Source organism: Monodelphis domestica, chromosome 3 (genome assembly GCF_027887165.1).
Source record: "Monodelphis domestica isolate mMonDom1 chromosome 3, mMonDom1.pri, whole genome shotgun sequence".
Taxonomy (NCBI): domain Eukaryota; kingdom Metazoa; phylum Chordata; class Mammalia; order Didelphimorphia; family Didelphidae; genus Monodelphis; species Monodelphis domestica.
In genome coordinates, this window is record NC_077229.1 from 222,514,276 (window position 1) to 222,532,495 (window position 18,220).

At 38.2% G+C, this 18,220-nt stretch overlaps 1 protein-coding gene across 6 annotated transcripts in view; it reads right to left on the reverse strand.

Annotated features, from left to right (window-relative positions):
- RIPOR2 (RHO family interacting cell polarization regulator 2) overlaps positions 1 to 18,220 on the reverse strand; it is a 127,008-nt gene that overhangs the window by 84,389 nt on the left and 24,399 nt on the right. The window contains exons 1-2 of one of the 6 annotated variants that reach the window (XM_056823521.1): positions 11,213 to 11,768; positions 6,509 to 6,574 (exon numbers count right to left, since the gene is read on the reverse strand). The exons of 4 other annotated variants lie outside the window; for them this stretch is intronic. The gene's annotated coding sequence lies outside the window, so the exon portion shown is untranslated. Of the gene's footprint in view, positions 1 to 6,508; positions 6,575 to 11,212; positions 11,769 to 18,220 lie in introns of those variants that run through there. One more of the 6 variants, XM_056823519.1, reaches the window with a different exon arrangement.

Sequence of the window (18,220 nt, forward strand, 5' to 3'; positions counted from 1 at the left end):
GGCAATGTCTTTAAAAAATGACACACACTCTCAGTGGAATGCATTTTGATCCATGGGAGGGATAGAATTCTCTGCACCAGAGATATGTCATTTGGCAAGGCAAGTATATTATTTCAGAGGTAGCAGTGTGGGTGTCCACAGACCCAAGAACAGATGCCATCCAACTGTTTAGACTTGGGTATTTAGGGTAAAGAGAGGGCAAAAATCTCCACAGGTGGCAAGACAGAGGCATTGAATACTATACTCTTCTGCCAAAAATTTTGGATTAAAATGCTTATAGCATAACTAATGGCCACAGCAGTGAAGAACAAGTAGCCAAGTCACTAGTCTTCTTTTTACATTGTTGTATCCAAGCCTAATATATTAAAAAAATTATTAATTTATTTTTAATATTCATTAAATTTTTTTGTGTTCCAAATCCTCTCCCTCCCTTCAGCCCCTCTCCCATCCATTGAGAAGACAGGCAACATGTCAATTTTACATGTGAAGTCATACAAAAGATACTTCTATATTATCTCTGTTGCAAAAAGAAGGCAAGAAAAATAAAGGAAGTGAAAAAATATGCTTTAGTCTGCATTTGGACATCACCAGTTCTCCCTAAGGAAGGGAGAGCAATTTCCATCATGGGTCCTTTGGAATTGTCCAAGCCCAATCCTTTAAGTAACAGTTTTTGCCTTAGGAAATGAAAAATTTGCTTCCATTTTTCACAAGTCAGACACTGCACTGCCAAATAAACATCTTTCATTCCTTCTTTTCTGATACTTCCAGTAGAGGCTTTCTTTATGTGGCTTCAGTTTACATACTGGAGCTTTCTTCTGGGAATAGCTCTGTAGGGGTTCAGGAGAACTCACGGAGGGGAGAAAGAAAATGAATGAAATGCAACAGACGAATTTTACCTTCACCATTTCAATGCTTCAGAATGCTTAGATCATTTTAATAAAGATTTACTCTTCAGTCAGTTGCAATATACTGAGCTAGTGGGGCCTCCTAGCTGCCTGTTGTTTGAGAAAACACATGGAGAAGTTGTCATCAGTAGTCATTGCCTACCTCCCAGTTGAGGCTAACTGTTTTGCTTCAGGATGTGTGCAGTATCCAAACAGCCATTATAAACATTTAGGTAGCTGAGTGGATAGAGTATTGGACTCAGAGTTAATATAACCTGAGTTCAAAAGCTGCCTTGCACTTACTAGCTGTGTGGCTCTGGGCAAATCATTTAATGTCTCGCAGCCTTAATTTCTTCATCTATAAAATGAGTGTCAGATTCAATGAACTCTAAGCTCCCTTCTAGGTTTAAATCTCCATCATCTCTGCTGAATCTAATCTACATCTTGCAGCTTTCCCTTTAATTTTTCCCTTCTCAATGAAACATGTTTTGGTATCATACAAACCAAAATAACTCATGCAGATAATTTCTCCTGCACTGATGTAAAAACAAAACAAAACTGTGTTTCTGAACATCAAATGTGAGCTGATAAAAGAGATATAAAATTATTTTTCAGAAAACTATCTTCAAATCTGTGCAATCCTAATTTGAGAGTTCTATTTATAATGTAAAGATTTCCAAAGACCCCCTTCCTTCTGCATTTTAACAAAACAATGGTACATTTTATACAGGCTAACAGATTAGTTACCACTTGAAATCTTTTTGATACAGAGACAGAAGGATAAGCCAAGCATGGATTAACCAGATCTGACATTATTCATTATTCTTCAACTGCAAGGTAATTATTCTGTATAACTCATCTATGCATAAATTTAAACTGCACGCATTTACAACAGTCCTGTTTTCCCACATTCAGTAATTAAAACAAAATTGATTAAGGGCTACTTTGCATGTGAGTATGGATCAGCCAAGAGTCATTATATAAAGGAAGGGAAGGCTCCCTTTTCTTTCCCTTTTCTGATTCCTGGTCTCTCTGTCCTTCCATTGTCACATCATTCAGCACAGCCCCCTGCACCCCCTAACCCAAGCACTCTGAAAAGCTGTTCTTTGCAATCAGAAAGGGGAAGGCATTTGACACAGAACATTGACAGAGTTTTATTTAATCTGGCCCATTGTTTACTCAGAGAAAAAGTGATCTGCCAGTTTCCAATGAGAATATTCTGGGGGAGACTGCCTATTTCGGTATAGTAATCAATCATTTATTTAACTGGCTAATCTATATGTGTGAAGGCACTCCTCAGTGAGTACTGTACAGTTAATCCCTGAGGGCCCTCATTAGTGACACATGAGGACTGGGATTCTGACCCTTAAAAACTGTGTGGAGGTCAGAGTTCTAATCCTCAATCCAAATGATTTGGCCAACAGCAAATGGCTTGGCTAAATTATGTAAATGAATATCTGAGGTTTATTGAACATGCCATCCAATTTATGTACTCTGAATCTTTAGGTGATCAACTGGCAGTTGGTGTGGGTACCATAGGGAGGAATCTTTGGCTTGTATATATTTTCATCCACAGCCATAGCAAGGCCTTAATGTTTTATCTGCACATGGATAAAGAAATTATATCTTCAAATGATACCTTCAAAGGATATACAAACATTTATAAATCACAATTTGTATTTACATATAAATGTTGTATTAGTATTCCGCATGCATAGGAAGGCATACTTGCTTTCTGATTTGGGCAGAAGGAAATATAATTGAGGAGAGGGCAGCTGCCTTTGATTTCTGAGCTATTATTCATCTCAAATAAAGCTGCCCACTAATTCTAAAATGGAGGGAGGTGAGGAATTGCTAAATTCATTTTCTGTTAAGATTAGTAATGAGATTGATATTTGTGAACTCATTCTTATGAAAAGATTTCTATATTTTGTAATTTGAAGATAAGAACATAGCAAAGCCCACTTTATAAAAGATAACTTCAGGACATGCATATATAATAATGACCAGTCTTTTGATGATGAGCTTCAGTAAAGGTTAGTTCTATGTTCTTGGATAAGTTTCCGTAAGGAAAGGCATGGTAAGATCTACCAGATCATATAATTGACCTTTGAGATTCCGGTTTCTCCTCTTTTTTGAGAGATACTTTAATAGGAAAGAATGTCACTTATTAATAAAAAGCCTTTTGCTTCAAGAATTATGTATAATCAATTTAAACAGTCCTTGCAGTATGGCTGTGAGAAAAAAGGGCAGGTGTAGCAGCCCTGCTTAATAGATATATGACTTGAGTCAAAAAGTGACTCTTTGTGAATGTGTTAACAGCTAATCTCTAGGCATGGAGGGAGGAGGAGGATACTAACCTAGGGCCCTTCCTCCACTGTTACTCTAAGTAATTTCTCTCATTTTAGGACTCACATTTCTTTATCTGTAAGATGAATAGGTCAGACTAGATCATGTCTAAGAGTTCTTCTTGCTCTATGTTCTATTACTCTTTCTCTCTGAATTCCATGCTTGCTCATTGATTTTTTTCTTTAATCCCCCCCATATCTTCTTCATTTCTAAATTGATCTCTTTCAGATTCAGCCATTTTCTTTCATCAATAGGGGAGGAAATCTTTTTCTAGAGATCTGAATGCCAAAAAATTCAAAACAAAGAAAGAAAAACATCTAGAAAGGATCTTAATGTGAGGAGACATACTCTGAGGAACTTAAAAAACCAAATGACCTCTGGGAAAAAACCAACCAACCACCATTTTGTAATTTTCATCTAGTTTTGGACCAATAACCATCTTGACAAAATTCAACTCAAAGGACAAACATTTTTGGACCATTATAGGAGCCTGAAAATGGAACAGACAAAGCAAACAATTTCCTAACCTTGGTCAGGAAGGTTGAGGTAGAACTCCACTAACTAAAAAATAGGGAACTGATAATCATGCCAGACTCTCAATCCTCATTGGTCTCAGATATCCACAAGTTAGGTGAAGAAAATTGTTTCAAAAATCTGAACTACCTGTTAGTACTTCAATCTTTTACATCATCAATGGAGGGTACCTACTTGAGATCCTGCATTCCTAAAGAGATTCTAGCACATTACTGGAACATTTCAATGATGGGGGGGATTTGTTTGTTATGGAATCTGGTAGACAAATCATCTCACATTATTAAGACTATAATGCTTTGAATTCAGATGAAACTTAAAATCAAGGACAGTTTCAATCAGTAGACCCAGGAGGTAAATAGAAGAAAGGTAAAAGTATTGTCAGGAGGAGATGTCAGAAAACTAATACATAGCTTGAGAAAACTTGGGAGAAGAAGCAGGAGCAGGTACTATTTTCAAGTGGACATTAATTGCATTATTTTAGTCTAGTTACCAATGACTTTCTCTTCCATAACTGTCAAGGAAGCTCTCCGAACATTTATGCTGGGTACAGGAATTTTCATAACCAAGGGGCAGTTTTGCTTTTATTAAAAAGAACAGGACATAATAATAGTTTTGGAAAAGGAAACAGATGTTTTGATAAGCTCAAAGTATCCAATTCTAATTTTCATTTCCTTTTAAAATAGACCAGACCTGATTCTGCCAAATTATACCTTATCTCAGATAATAAAAAACTTGATATTTTAGTGCCGACTCACCAAGATTCTTTTTTTCTAAGGTAATTACCAATGCTACAACAGTCTCTGGGTTTATCTCCTTATTCCTGTCCAACACAGAGTAAAATGTTTTCTGGGGGTAGGGATTGGATGGGATACTGTTAAATTGAATAAACCTTAACTACTCTGACTGTACCATGGTTTAAAGGCAAATAAAGAAACACCATAAAAGTGATCCTGGAAATGAATGCAAAATATTGTCATTAAAAGGGTTATTAGCAAGCAGAGCTGACCTGGAATCTTCAGCAAATATATTTAATTGGAATGTCTGAGTGGCAGAAATAGGAAATGTGAGAGAAGCAGTGAGTTTCCTCTAGAGCAGTAATTAGATTGTAGGCTTTGTTAGTCAAGGTCAGCTCACTATAGGCATCAGGGAGTCCAATGTTTTTGATGCAGTAACTAACACACACACACACACACACACACACACACACACACACACACATACATCAGTGAGACCAAATGTATTATTGGGAAAAGCTTCATGGGAATTGTACTTATTCCAGGAAACTGTCATTTTCAATTTCACCCTCTTTGAAAGAAGGAAAAGATGCTTACACTCTATGTTAATCTATCATTCCTTTTGTCTTTCACAAATGTCCTTCAACTTTCCTTTTTTCTTCCTCTTCCAAGGAACTCTTCCAGAACAAAGACAAAAAGAGTAAATTAAAGAGAATTTTTCTTCCTTTTCTCCCAGAATGATTTGCTTGAGGAAAGACATGACTTCTGTGACTATTGATGAAGAACAGTAAAATCAAAAGGATTGGTGACAGATAGTTGGTAAGTCTGTTTTTTCTGTTACTACTTTTGCCATTGTCAACACATTTTTGACCTCATCAATAAAAGAACTTCTCCTTGCTCTCCAATACAATCCACATTCCAATCAGGTTAATTTATTCATTTCACTCCAAACCATCTTCCTTCATCTGTCACCCAGCCTTTTCTGCTTTGCCTCTTCAAATCCCATTCAGACTTCAAGTCCAAGTCCCATTTCTATCTTCATTCCTTACTATCCTTTGTTCTTATAACTTCAGGGAACTGTCCCATGAAATACTGCATTTTAGGACCAAGTTGTCCTGACTCATATATTAGTCTCAAGTTGATTCCTGTCTTAGTCTTGTCTATCCAAGCTCTTAATGGCTAGAACCACATCTTATTGTCTTATGTCTGTTTCAGCACCTAGGACAGAGCCAAACATACAGTAGGCCATCAATATAGCTTGATAATGAAGCAAAAATAATGTTTTATTGAATTCCCTAAATCTTGCCAGTAGTGAAGACTTAAACAAATTCTTGGATGCTTCTGGAATAGCTAGGCAGCCCATGAAATGGAGTCAGGAGGATGTGAGTTCAAATTTGAACTTAGATGCTTCTAGCTATGTGCCTCTAGGAAAGTTACTTATGCTCCATTTGCCTTGCCAAAGGAACTCTTCCAGGATACCCTTGGCCTTCTGTCTTAAGAGTTGCTACTAAGTCAGAAAGTAAAGGTTAAAAAAATGAACAACACAAGAAAGGAAGCTTTTCTGAGCTTGATTCTTGCCTGCTTGTTTTTCACTATTGCCAATCTTTTTGGAGTTTCTGGTTTCATTATGCTGATAATAAAGCAAAATGAGATTTAAAAAATAAATGAAAAGAGATGGTACTTTATATTTCCAGGGATGGCTTCTCTGCATGGGGTTAGATGCTAAATTATCTCTTTTAGATAATCTGCCACATTCTCAAGGCAAACAGCTGTCATTTTCAGGGATTATTTCCAACCTAGTTAGGATGTGCCTACCAGTTCAAACTAATATATATATATAAAACAAATAACACATAAAACACAAAAGAACCCCCCCAACAACCCCAATACTTCAGACAAATGGATTAGAAAAGAACTTTATGCCCTGATGGCCTTAGAGAATGGAGGGTAGAAAGACTGCTTATTTAGTAAATATTTATTTCAACTATTATGTAAAAAGCTACTTACTGTATATTATAAGGGCTTGCTTTTCAAGGTAAATAGAAGAGCAGGGAATTTCTTTAGCAAGAATCCCTGTAAAAATATGTCAAAAGGAAAGGGATAAAATGAAATGAATTAAAGAGTTTTTTCTCCTAGATGAAAAGGAACAGTCACACAATTATTTTTCTTTTCTTTCTTCTTTTTTTTTAACAGACTTTTCTAATGATCATGTTGTGTGGAATATTTACCTGACAACAGTTTTATGACACCACTGTACATCTACGTTTTCCTTTTGGGTACCAATTATTTACTGCTTGCCTGTATGGTTTTGCCTCATTCATGAGTCCCATTGTCTCCTTAAGCTGGCATTCTCTTTCATTCAATGGCCATAAACACAAGCTGTCTATTTCTCACAGCTCAGAGAGCTTGGCTTGGCAGATGCAAATAACACCAGTAAATGAGATGTTCACAAGAACTCGGACATTGCTTCGCCCTACATTGCAAAAAAGCTGAGGTACAAAGTTAAATCTGTCCAAGACATGTTATGTAAACCATTCTGCCCAAAGCATGTTATGTAAATAAAATGTGTACTGAACCCACATTTCCTACTATCTACTTACTTCCCTACTTACATTTCCTTCCCTACTGGGAAAAAAAAGAATTGCAAGGAAAATATAAGAGAACTCTTTTCCCACACCTTATTTGAATATTCTTGAATATTTGAATTTCTACAGATACAGCTAGATGGTTCAGTGGATAGAGTGCTGAACCTAAAGTCAGGAAGACCTGAGTTCAAGGCCTCAGATGTTTACTAGCTGTGTGACCCGGGTAAGTCATTTAACCCTGTTTGTCTCATCTGTAAAATGTAAATTATAATTATTGATATATTGAATTATAAGATGACCTTGAGAAGGAAATGACAAACCACTCCAGTAAAGTTAAAAAAAATATAGTCAATAGAAATACAGAAGTCTGATTAGCAAAAATATGACTGGGGCTGGCTTTCTTATATTACAACCCTTTAATGTAAACTGCAAACTATCCTGCCTTTCTTCACAACTGGCTTTATGTGTGAGTCTCTTAATGTAGAGGAATGAACCAAGAATCGAATTCACCAAATCAAAATGTCATAGAAAAATGTCTTGGGTGGAGAAATCACTGCTGATGGATTTTTAGCTTTAGAGCTTCCAATTTGGTTTGGGAAGGAGTGCTCCCAAGGCAATTTAGCATCATAAGCAGTTTCAGTTCTTTCTATATTCTTTGGAGCCTTAATCCCTAAAAAGCATGGATCCTAGAGTCATAACATTACCTCATGGATCCTAGAGTCATAAAGTCACCTCAAAGGTCTCTCATTTTACAGATAGGGAAACTGAGAAACAGAGAAGTAAAATGACTTGCCCAGGGTTACACAGGCAAGAAGTGACAGAGGTAAGATTCCTACCTATGTCCTCTGACTCCATATACAGTGCTCTTGTCACAGGATCGTGCAGCCGCATGGACTTTTGTATTTGGAATCTGCATTGATGCAATTCTTGCAATGAAGGGGTGACCACAAAAACAGGAGATCCATCTTTTCTAGTTCTGGTAGAGCTCTTTTTAAAAGGTAACCAAAAGAGAAAGGAGGAGGACTTGTGGTAGGTAACAGAATTTGAATGTCACTGGCCCCATGATATCAATTTGTCCTCACTCTATTCTGCTACCTCTTAAAACTGCAGACTTATATTTCTAAAGGAAAGAAGATGCTAAAGAAACGTTCATGGTAGTATAGCAAATATAGAAGGGAAGTAAACACAAATCTTAGAGTTTCTTCATAGAGAAAAAGTAACCCAGTGTCTTTCAGGACAGGGAACAGTCCTGTGATTTCATCATACTTATAGAAAACTCCTATGGGAAGAACCCTTTCTACCATGCAAGAGGGAACCTTCTTTGCAACTTGAAATCTTGAGAGCTGCCAAGAGCACTGAGAAATTAATTGATTTACCCAGAGCACACAGCCAGAGGTAGGATCTGAACTCAGGTCTTCCTGGATCCAAGGTGGGCTCTCTATGAAGCACCCCTCCTTCCTTGAACATAGTAGACAAATATTCATTGGATTGAAGTGTCCGAATATTAAGGAACAGATTGAATTCAATAAATTAACAAGTTAATAACTTCCTAGGTAAATGGTATATCCATTGCTCTCCTGGACAGAAGCCACAAGTTGTTACTATTTCAGGGGTAAAAAAGGAAAATATTCTCCTAGCAGTGGAGTGGGGAGGGAGTAACTTCTATTTGCTCATGCCATTCTGAGTAGACACGCCCCTGAATTTTGTTCATTCAGAAGGAAGCCAACTTCTCTTGGCTTCCTAATTAAGCATTGGAGAGTAGCCATCATAATGCTCATTCTTGGAGAGTTCACAAGCTTAGGTCCCCTGCTGTGGGGTAGCAGCTAAAAATCAAGGTACAATAAGGATCAACACAATTAGTGGGCAAAACAGAAGTCTCCAATCAAAAAGGAAAAAGAGAAATACAAACAGGAGGCAAGCTCAGGAGCTATAAAGGCCAAATGAAAACAAGTGAAAGGATGAAATAACAGAATGCATCCCAGAAAACTGAGAAAACTTTTGATATGTGGCTCTCATGCAACAAAACATCACAGTCATCTAAGGAAATAATACTTTTACAATCCCTCAAGAAAAAAAGCAAAGAAATGGGAAGGCTGAAAGGAATACAGAAATGTCAGTACTTCATTGCTTGGGCACAATCCAAGAAGGCTATAAAATTTAAGATAAGGGTCTGGTCCTCCTTTAGACTTGAGTCACTTTTTTGTTGTTGTTGTTGACAAAAAGAAATGAAGAAATTGAACATTTCCTACTAAAACATCTAAACACATTAAAAGGAATCCTTTATCTTAGATGAAAAAATAAGTTTTAGAGAAAACTGTCAAGTTCACCCCTCACAAAAACATGGTTTTCTATTCTGTTTTACTTATGAAACCATCATCTTTAGATCTCTAGTCAGAGGTCTTGCCTGGAAATTATACACTGACAGCCACCTAGCAGCCTTAAAAGCTAGCTGTACATTTACTTTTTTTTTTTAAAACTCTTACCTTATGTCTTAGAATCAGTACTAAGGGTCACATACCTAGGAAATGTCTGAGACCACATTTGAACCCAAGACCTCTCTATGCCTGGCTCTCCATTCACTGAGCCACCGAGATGCCCCAGCTCATCTACTTTTAAACAGCAACCACCTTTCATTTAAAAAGAACAGATCTAAGCAAGATAATAAAACCTCAGGTTTTCTTTTGCCCAATTTCCCTTGAAAAAGGTTGGTATTGGTTTGAAGGTTAACAACCCCTGAAAATCCCTTTGTGAAAGCAGGGTTTGAAGATGCTGCTCTCCCTAGTACTTTTTTCCATATCAGGAGATTCATTTCTCCAGACAGTTTTCTAAGGAGGAATAGAAGATATTTTCATTCTCTATCACCCACTCTTCAAAGGACCGTGTGTGTGTGTGTGTGTGTGTGTGTGTGTGTGTGTGTGTGTGTGTGTGTGTGTTAGGTCCATTTAGTCCAAATCTCTCATTTTACAGATGAAGAAACTGAGGCTCAGGGAGATTGTGATTTGCTCAAAGTCACACAGTAAATGTTAGAGATGGGATCTGAATCCAGGTTCTTTGAAACCGAATCCATTATTTTTTCTGCAAATGCTTCATTTCCCATCCTCTATCTCCCAACCTGGATATTGGGCATTACAAAAGACCAGGTGGATTAGCTAATTGTTAGATGTGAGGATGGGGGAATAGACAGAATGGGACAAAATTAGCCTCCAAATGTCAAGTTAAGGGAACTAACTACGCAAGATCAGTGAACTGGATGCCAGAGCTCAAAATGGAACTGATGAGGTCTGAGAGAGACTTGAGCTGCAAAGAGGGGGTGGGTGAGGGTGCTGGTTGTCTGAAAAGCTGCTCTTTTGAGCAAGCAATCACAGAACCCCACTCCAGGAACAAATTCTCCTTAGAGCACAAAAGGTCCCACTGCCTGAGGAACTGTCTCAACTATATACTATCACTTTCATTGCTGGCTACACATGCAGTGCCACCCCTCAATCCTTACAGGGGAAGCTAGGTGGTATGCTAAAAACCAAAACCAAAACCAAAACCCTGAACTTGGACCTAGGAAGATCTGAGTTTCAATCCTACCATAGACACTTAGTGACCCTGGACAAGACACTTAAGTCTTCTCAACCTCAGTTTCCTTGTCTACAATGGAGGTAATAATACTGCCTACTTTCTGAGATTATTGTTGTGAGGATCAAAGGAGGTAATGTATAAAGAGCTTTGCAAACTTTAAAACATTATATAAATATTATTTTCTACTATTGTTGTTAATTTTATTATTTTAAAATATTATGATCACTACTACTACTGATGCTGCTATTAATGCTACCGCACAAAGCTCTCCCTTCCCTTAGGCGTCTGTAGCCAAGACATTGCTGCAAGCTCTCTTTCCAGACCAGGGAGAGCTTGGTCCTCAGCAAACTCCCCAGAACTGGTCACACTTTAGAACTTCCGGCCTTTAGCAGCGCTGGTACCCAAGACCCTTACAGGGAAGGATCAGCCTAAAAAACCCTGCTTCTTTGCACACGCACAGACATACAGCACAGACGCGTACATACAGTTCAAGCCCCTTAGTGCCAGAGTCCCAGGATACCCAGAAGTAAAACAAAAACAACCAAATGTTACTACGCACCTAGAGGTGAAGGCTCTCTCTCATGACACGGAGCACAAAAGTTCTCTCAGCACCGGCCCTCAGAGCCCCCTTGCAAAAAATAAAAGCCCCTTAGAGTCCTTGGAATTTGCTTATTCTTGCAGACAGCTCTGGATTTCCCGGGGCTTTGGTTGATTTTTTTAAAGGAAAGAAACATAAAAAGGCAAAAAAAAAAATCTAGAAAAGCGTGCCTGGTTAGGCAACGATAGCCCTCAGTCCCGGGTGACTGAAGTGAGGCACTTCCCTGTTATCATTGGCAACCACAGCTATTCTATTACTCTGGTAAAGTTAAGGGGGCTAGAAGGAGAGCAAGTGTGTCTCTATGTGCTCCGAGGGAGGGAGAAGAGGAGGGAGGGAGGGAGGAAGGGAGAGAGGGAGGAGGAAGGGAGAGAGAGAAGGAAGCAGGGAGGGAGGAGAAAAGGGAGGGAGTAAAAGAGATTGGGAGGTAGGGAGAAAAGGATAGAGGGAGGGAGAGAGTGGAGGGGGGAACTGCCGCCGCTGCAGCAGCAGCATGGGCGGCAGATTCTGGCAGATTCTCCTCTAGTCTCTAGTGAGTGGGGAGCACCGGGGTTGTGGAGACAGCTGCTTGGCAGTTAACTTTCACCGAATTCCAGGCGGCAGAGCCCTCGTTCCATTCTTCAGCTGAGCTCTCTGGCATGCAAGTTACCTTTGCAGGTCTCTGGGTGCTGCCTCACTCCCTCTCCCTAAGGAATCAGGGTGCAGGAAATGGATACTGACTGGGGCAGGAGTAAGAATTAGCAGAGGCAGGAGGCATTGCTCTTCTCAATAGAAGATGCACAGCGAGAATTCTGTAGGGTGGCCCATCTCGAAAGGATTGTGTAAAAAGCCTCCAATTGCAAAGCTCTTAAGAATCTGGGGAACAGGACTGTTTTGTTTGTTTTAAAGAGAAAGAGTATTGTTTTCTTTGTTCTGGTTCAATACACCCTGATTAAGGGCTTTCTATATAAAAAAGCATGAATGCAAGGGGCCAGGGATACAAAGACAAAAAAATAAATCAATGCCCTAGTGCCTAATGTGCAGGGGTTTACATACTATCATGTTTAGTAGACTAGGACATCGCCACAAATACGATTAATAGAAGATAAGGAGGGTTGGGAACAAGGACAGACTTAGACGAAATACCTTAGGAGAATTTGAGAGTCAGGGGAGAACGCATCAGCCTGGAAGGAGCAAAGGAAGAGGCAGGATCTGAACTCTTCTCAATTTAATCCATCACATATTAAGCACCACAGAAAGGGCACTGACAGGTACTTGGGATATGAAAACCAAAAACAGAGACAGTTTCTGTCCCCAAAGAGCCTACATTCTGGGAGGAAGGGCTGATCAGTCCTTTCAGTGGTGTCCAACTTTTCCTGATGCCTTTTAGGGTTTTCTTGGCAAAGACACTGAAGTGGTTTGTCATTTCCTACTCCAGCTCATTGGACAGATGAGGAAACTGAGGCAAACAGGGTTGACCTTAAAGAGCTTACATTCTGGGGGAGTGGGGAAGAGATATAAAATCTACACAGATTAAAAAAAGAGAGAAATTTACTTTCTTTCTTGAAGTCCATCTTTTTCATTCTACCTTGAGGACCATCCTAGGACCCCGTCTTACAAATGTAACTTGGTAATTTTGGGAGAAAGAAGAGCAATAGCCTGGGAGTCAAGATATCCGAGTTCTACCACCATTTAGACTAAAGTCATCTACATACCTCAATTTTCTTAATCTATCCTACCTATCTTAAAGGGTCATTATTGGAATCAAATTAGCAAATGGAAAAGAAAGCACATAAAAAAAAATTCAAAGTGTACAAATGTAGATAGATGTTACTTCAATATGCTATGGTTAGATATGTACATTTAGATAGGATCCATTCTTAATTCAAATTACATCATATCCTGCTTTATGTCTTATAATAAAGTTCCAATGTATCAATTAAAAAAAAAAGAATTCCAGGAATTAGAAATAACTATTTGGAAAGAAAAATAATTTTCCTCAGCTAATTTCAATATAAAAGCCTTTTTCCTTATAAAAATTTGCCCATACTGATTATAGACTCAATTTTCACTTTTGATGCTTCAGAAATAAAGATTTATAAAATATGTATGGAAATACATTAGATAATAAGAAATGAGGTATTGATCATAAGATGATCATCTTAAGGTCATTTGAAGTGGACACAGAAGAAAAGGTACCAACAGAAAGACCTGAGTTCTAATTTCAGCCTGAAACCAACTAAAATCCACAGTTATATGAGAAAAATGATCCCTAGAGATCGTAAGTGATTTTGACAAGATCACACTAATTGGCTGTGTTGGAAAGAGAATTGGCTGTATTAAATTTTTCCTTCTACCTACTTCTAATCCTGGTCAATACACAATCTTTCAGAAAAATTTTAAAGAGCTTCTAAAATCTATCTAACTCATTCCATATGCCCTAAGGGCATAAGGCCCACTTAAGGGTGACATGAGTGTTTCCAAGTATTTGAAGAGTTGCCATGTGGAAATGGGAGTAGGCTTATTCTACTTGGCCCCTTAGGGAAGAACAAGGATCAGTGGGTGGAAGTTAAATCAATTTTTTCTTTCTTACAAAGAAAAATTTCCTAATAAAATTAGAGCAGTACAAAAATGGAATAGACTCCCTCAGGAAGTTTTGAGTTTTGCATCCCTCAAAGTGATATGGCCTTCTGTCCAATTGTCAATGGTATAGAGGATACTGGATCAGATCACCTTTAAGAATCCTACTAACTCAAAGTTTCTATAATTATTTCTTTGTCTTGTCTTGCTCCATTCTTCCTACCCTTCTCACAACTGGGGCCACTTAATTGGAAAGATCATTCTGAACTTAAGGAAAACAAAGAAGTTCCTAGAAAAAGAGGTACAATGTTTTACTAGAAACAAAAGGCTTCTAAAGAATTTAACAGTCCTTTACTGATGGCAGTGATGAATTCTGGTCCCTATTATTGGTGATGTGATCACCTTTGAACTAAATGGGGGAAGTAAAATTAGGCCTGAGATAGACAGGGCCAATAGTCATCTTCCAGCCCGTCCCAAATGCTTGAAGGACCTTCCTATCTCCTTCTCAACTCTGCCTCTACCAGCATTTACTAAGGTCCAGGGAAGGGGATGGGGAGAATTCAAAATTCATATTTATTAGCTAATATCCTGATCTCAACAACTTCCTTACTGGTGTGGCCTTTATAACAATTCAAATATACTTTGGACTTAACCCACTCAATTGCTTTTTCCTCTAAGACTTTCAAACTCAGGACTCTATACACAACCTCTTTTTTCTTCACCAGGCCTATCTCTTCCTGTGCATTGAATCTGCTCTTTCACTCTCAAGCTCTTTGGTCTTTTCAGTACCTACTTATTCTGGACCCTACTTCAATGATGCCCTCAAGGGGGCAGCTAGGTGGCTCAGTGGATTGAGAGTCATGCCTAGAGAAGGGAAGGTCTGGATTCACAACTGTCCTCAGGCACTTCCTAGCTATGTGACCCTGGGCTAAATAAAATACAAATTTACTAAATAAAAAACCACTTAATGACTATTGCCTACCCTTACCTGCTCTTCTGCTTTGGAACCATACACAGAGTTGATTCTAAGAAAGTAGGTAAGGGTTTTAAACAAAAATTAAATGATGCCCTCATTAAACTTCTGGAATCCACTGGATCTTCTACTATTGTCAGTGTTTGTGGCTACCTAGGCCAGTCCTCAACTCTAGTTTATCCCCATTGTCTGCTTTCTTCATTAGTGTTAAATCCATTAGATTGTAAACCCCTTGAAGGCAAGGACTTTCCTTTTTTGCATTTGTATTCTTAACACTTCACCCAGTGACTAACTTAATAAATATTTATCATTTGACTGAATGTTGCTAACTAAAAAACCTGTTGCCTGGAACCACACACATTCATGTTGTTTAGCTTTAGTTAGACCATGTCCTGCTTAGTCATTATTTCATTCACTATCCTAACAATTCCATTCAGCATACAATAATTTATCCGAAAAAGCCTGATCATGTTCTACATTATTACACAATTTTTGCTCAATCCTTAAACTTCCCCAATCTCTATCCTTCGTCACAGTCAGCACATGTCCTTACATTTTATAGAAGATAATCCTGAGATGTTCTCTAATCTTCTTCCTTTTCCTTTGCTGGCAAATTAATCTTTTCTTGGCATTGCTATAATTCTGTCATTCCTTTGCTCCAAAATTTTCAGTGGTTTGCCATTTGCTATTGAATAAAGTCCAAATTCCTTAAACTGATTTAAATGCCCTCCATAATCTGACCTCTATCTCCTTTTATTCCCACTATTCAATGCACAGGACACCGTGCTTCATCAAAGTTTGTTGCCCCATAGCATGTTAACCATACCAACTACTTCTCTCTCAAGTTGAATGTATATATTGTATATAAAGGGGGCTTAATGTTTTAATTAAATTTTTCTTTCATGTTACCTAATGGACTCCTCTCACATTTCTCCTTATTATCAAAATACAAAAAAGAAGACTAATTGGCTCTTGCCAAAGTATTCAAAATGCCAATTAGTTGTTTTATAGATAATGACTTCTATAATCAATTCTTGTCTTTTTTGAATCTCAGACTTGAGGTGTCCCTATTTATAATCTTTCCACAATTTACATTTCCTTGTTTTTACTTATCTTCCATCTTAGAAACAATGCTATTTATTGGTTCCAAGGCAGTACAGTGGTAATGGCTAGGCACTGTGGGTTAAGTGACTTGCCTTATTTTTAAAAGGAAATTCAGTGGACTCAATAGTTCTGTTATGGTTTTTAATGAATCATTCCAATGATTATTCCAGATTATTCCAGATACCAATACTTTCCCTAAGCTATGGTATCACTTAAGTCCTTAAGCATGGGAACATTTGAGTTGAGGAAAGGAGAAGAAACAGATGTAGGATGATTATTTGGCTTTTTATCATATAATGTTCATCTTGATAGCTCCATGTTTGTTATTATAGGTACCAACCCTCTCCTGCAAATGAAGTCAGGGAGATTAAATGAGCTGTGCACCAATACACAGACAGAGGCATAACAACTAAATATTCAAAGAGTTTAAAAGTCAGGAGAAAAAAATTTAAACTAGAACTGGAATTCCTGATTCCCATGCTTACTTTCCCTCTTACTTAGCTGTTTTCTCACCTAGAATTCTATTTCAATTTTGTTTTATATTTTTTCAATGAACAAATGCCTATTTTCAATCCCCACTAGAAAGAGAAAGGCAGGGGGAACCCTATAACAAATACACATAGTTAAGCAAAACAGATTCCTGCATTGGCTTTGTTCAAAAATATATATCTCATTCATCACCCTGAGTCCATCATCCCTCTGTCACAACTCCTTTCCCAAAGCACATCTCTACTTGCTGCCACAAAAGTATGCAAAAGAGGGAGAATACAAGATCTATTTCTATGACTCTTGCATTTTCATTTTGTAATTTAAAGTAGAAATTTGACTCTTACAGTATAGCTTGCCAAAACTGCCAAAAAAAAATAAATAAAGGCAACATTTACCTCTACTACAGTGTGGTAATATTAACCAGGTTCTGGGCTCTGGGCTTTTGTCTTGCACCCTGCACATTCACAATTCATAACCCTGACATATTAGCTTTGAAAAAGAGCCCTACCTCTACAGCACTGTCACCTTCATAATTAGACAGACAGGCCTGGTGGTTCCAATATCACCCCAGTGACAGTGTTCACCATCTAATGAATTATTCACCCACTGAGAAGTGTGATCTGTTATAATGTTCAAAATAGGTTGCGCCTGTGTTGTAGGTAAAAATCTCAAAGAGGTCCTGGCAAACCCAAAGGCTTGTTTTAGCATTCAGAGAAAGTGACCTCTTCAAGGAAGCTTGCATTCAAATTCACTTTTTATTGAAGAGTTATATTTTCATCACCAATTGCTAGACAGGGGCTGGATCAGCTGTCTGCTAGCAAACAGATGATTGCATAAGTGGCTGTGAAAAATGTTTTATTTCTGTGCATCCTATTTTCCTGCTCTTCCCCCAACCATGTCTGTGAAGGGGACTTGAAGAGGACAAATGGGCAGGGAACACCTGCCTTCATCTGTTATATGTATCCAAGATGGTGGCAAAAGCCAGAATGAAGAGAAGCTGCTGGACACTGGTACTTTCTGAAAGATAAGAGTAAATGAATATACCTGAGGGAGTATCTTTCAGCTCTAAGAGCTCTTTTGGAAAAGGAATTCTAGTTCAACAGCTGCTAGCTTGCAATGCCCATTGTGTTCCATGTAGTAATTCTCTTCTCTCTTCAGCACAGAGAATACATTTCCCCCCTTATATCCACATGTATAGACATTTCATTCATTTCAAGTGCCTGGTACAATACAAATATTAGTCAACTGGCTACTGGCTATTTAATGTCTGGACAGTTAACAGTGTGCCAATGTGTTCTTTTATTGGCTTCCTTCCAAGTATATGAAAGGCTGTCAGAAAGGAAGGAGACCCATTTATACTAAGATTTAAAAGAGAGATATCCTTAAATTGCTACATGGGATTGAGTTAAAAATAAGGGAGAATTTCTCCATTGTGTAAGTTATTGAATATTGGAATAGATGACTAAAAGAGTCTGCTGATTCTCCTTTTCTGAAAAACTTTATCATAATGAAAAACATCATTTTAGGAAGTGCCTAGGTCAGTGAAGGCAAACCTTTTTGAGACCAAGTGCCCTGTCCCCCAGGAAAACATTGTACACAGAGACTGACACACTGTGGTACAATTGAATGTAATCTTCTCCATTAGTGTCAATGCAGTGTCCCTGAACAATCTGCAGGGATCTAGGAGAAAAAACACTATCCACAAATAGAGGACAAACTGTGGGAGTAAAAACACTGATGAAAAGCAACTGCTTGACTACAGGGCTTGAGGGGATATGACTGAGGAGAGACTCTAAATGAACACTCTGGTACAAACACCAACAACATGGAAATGGGTTCGAATCAAG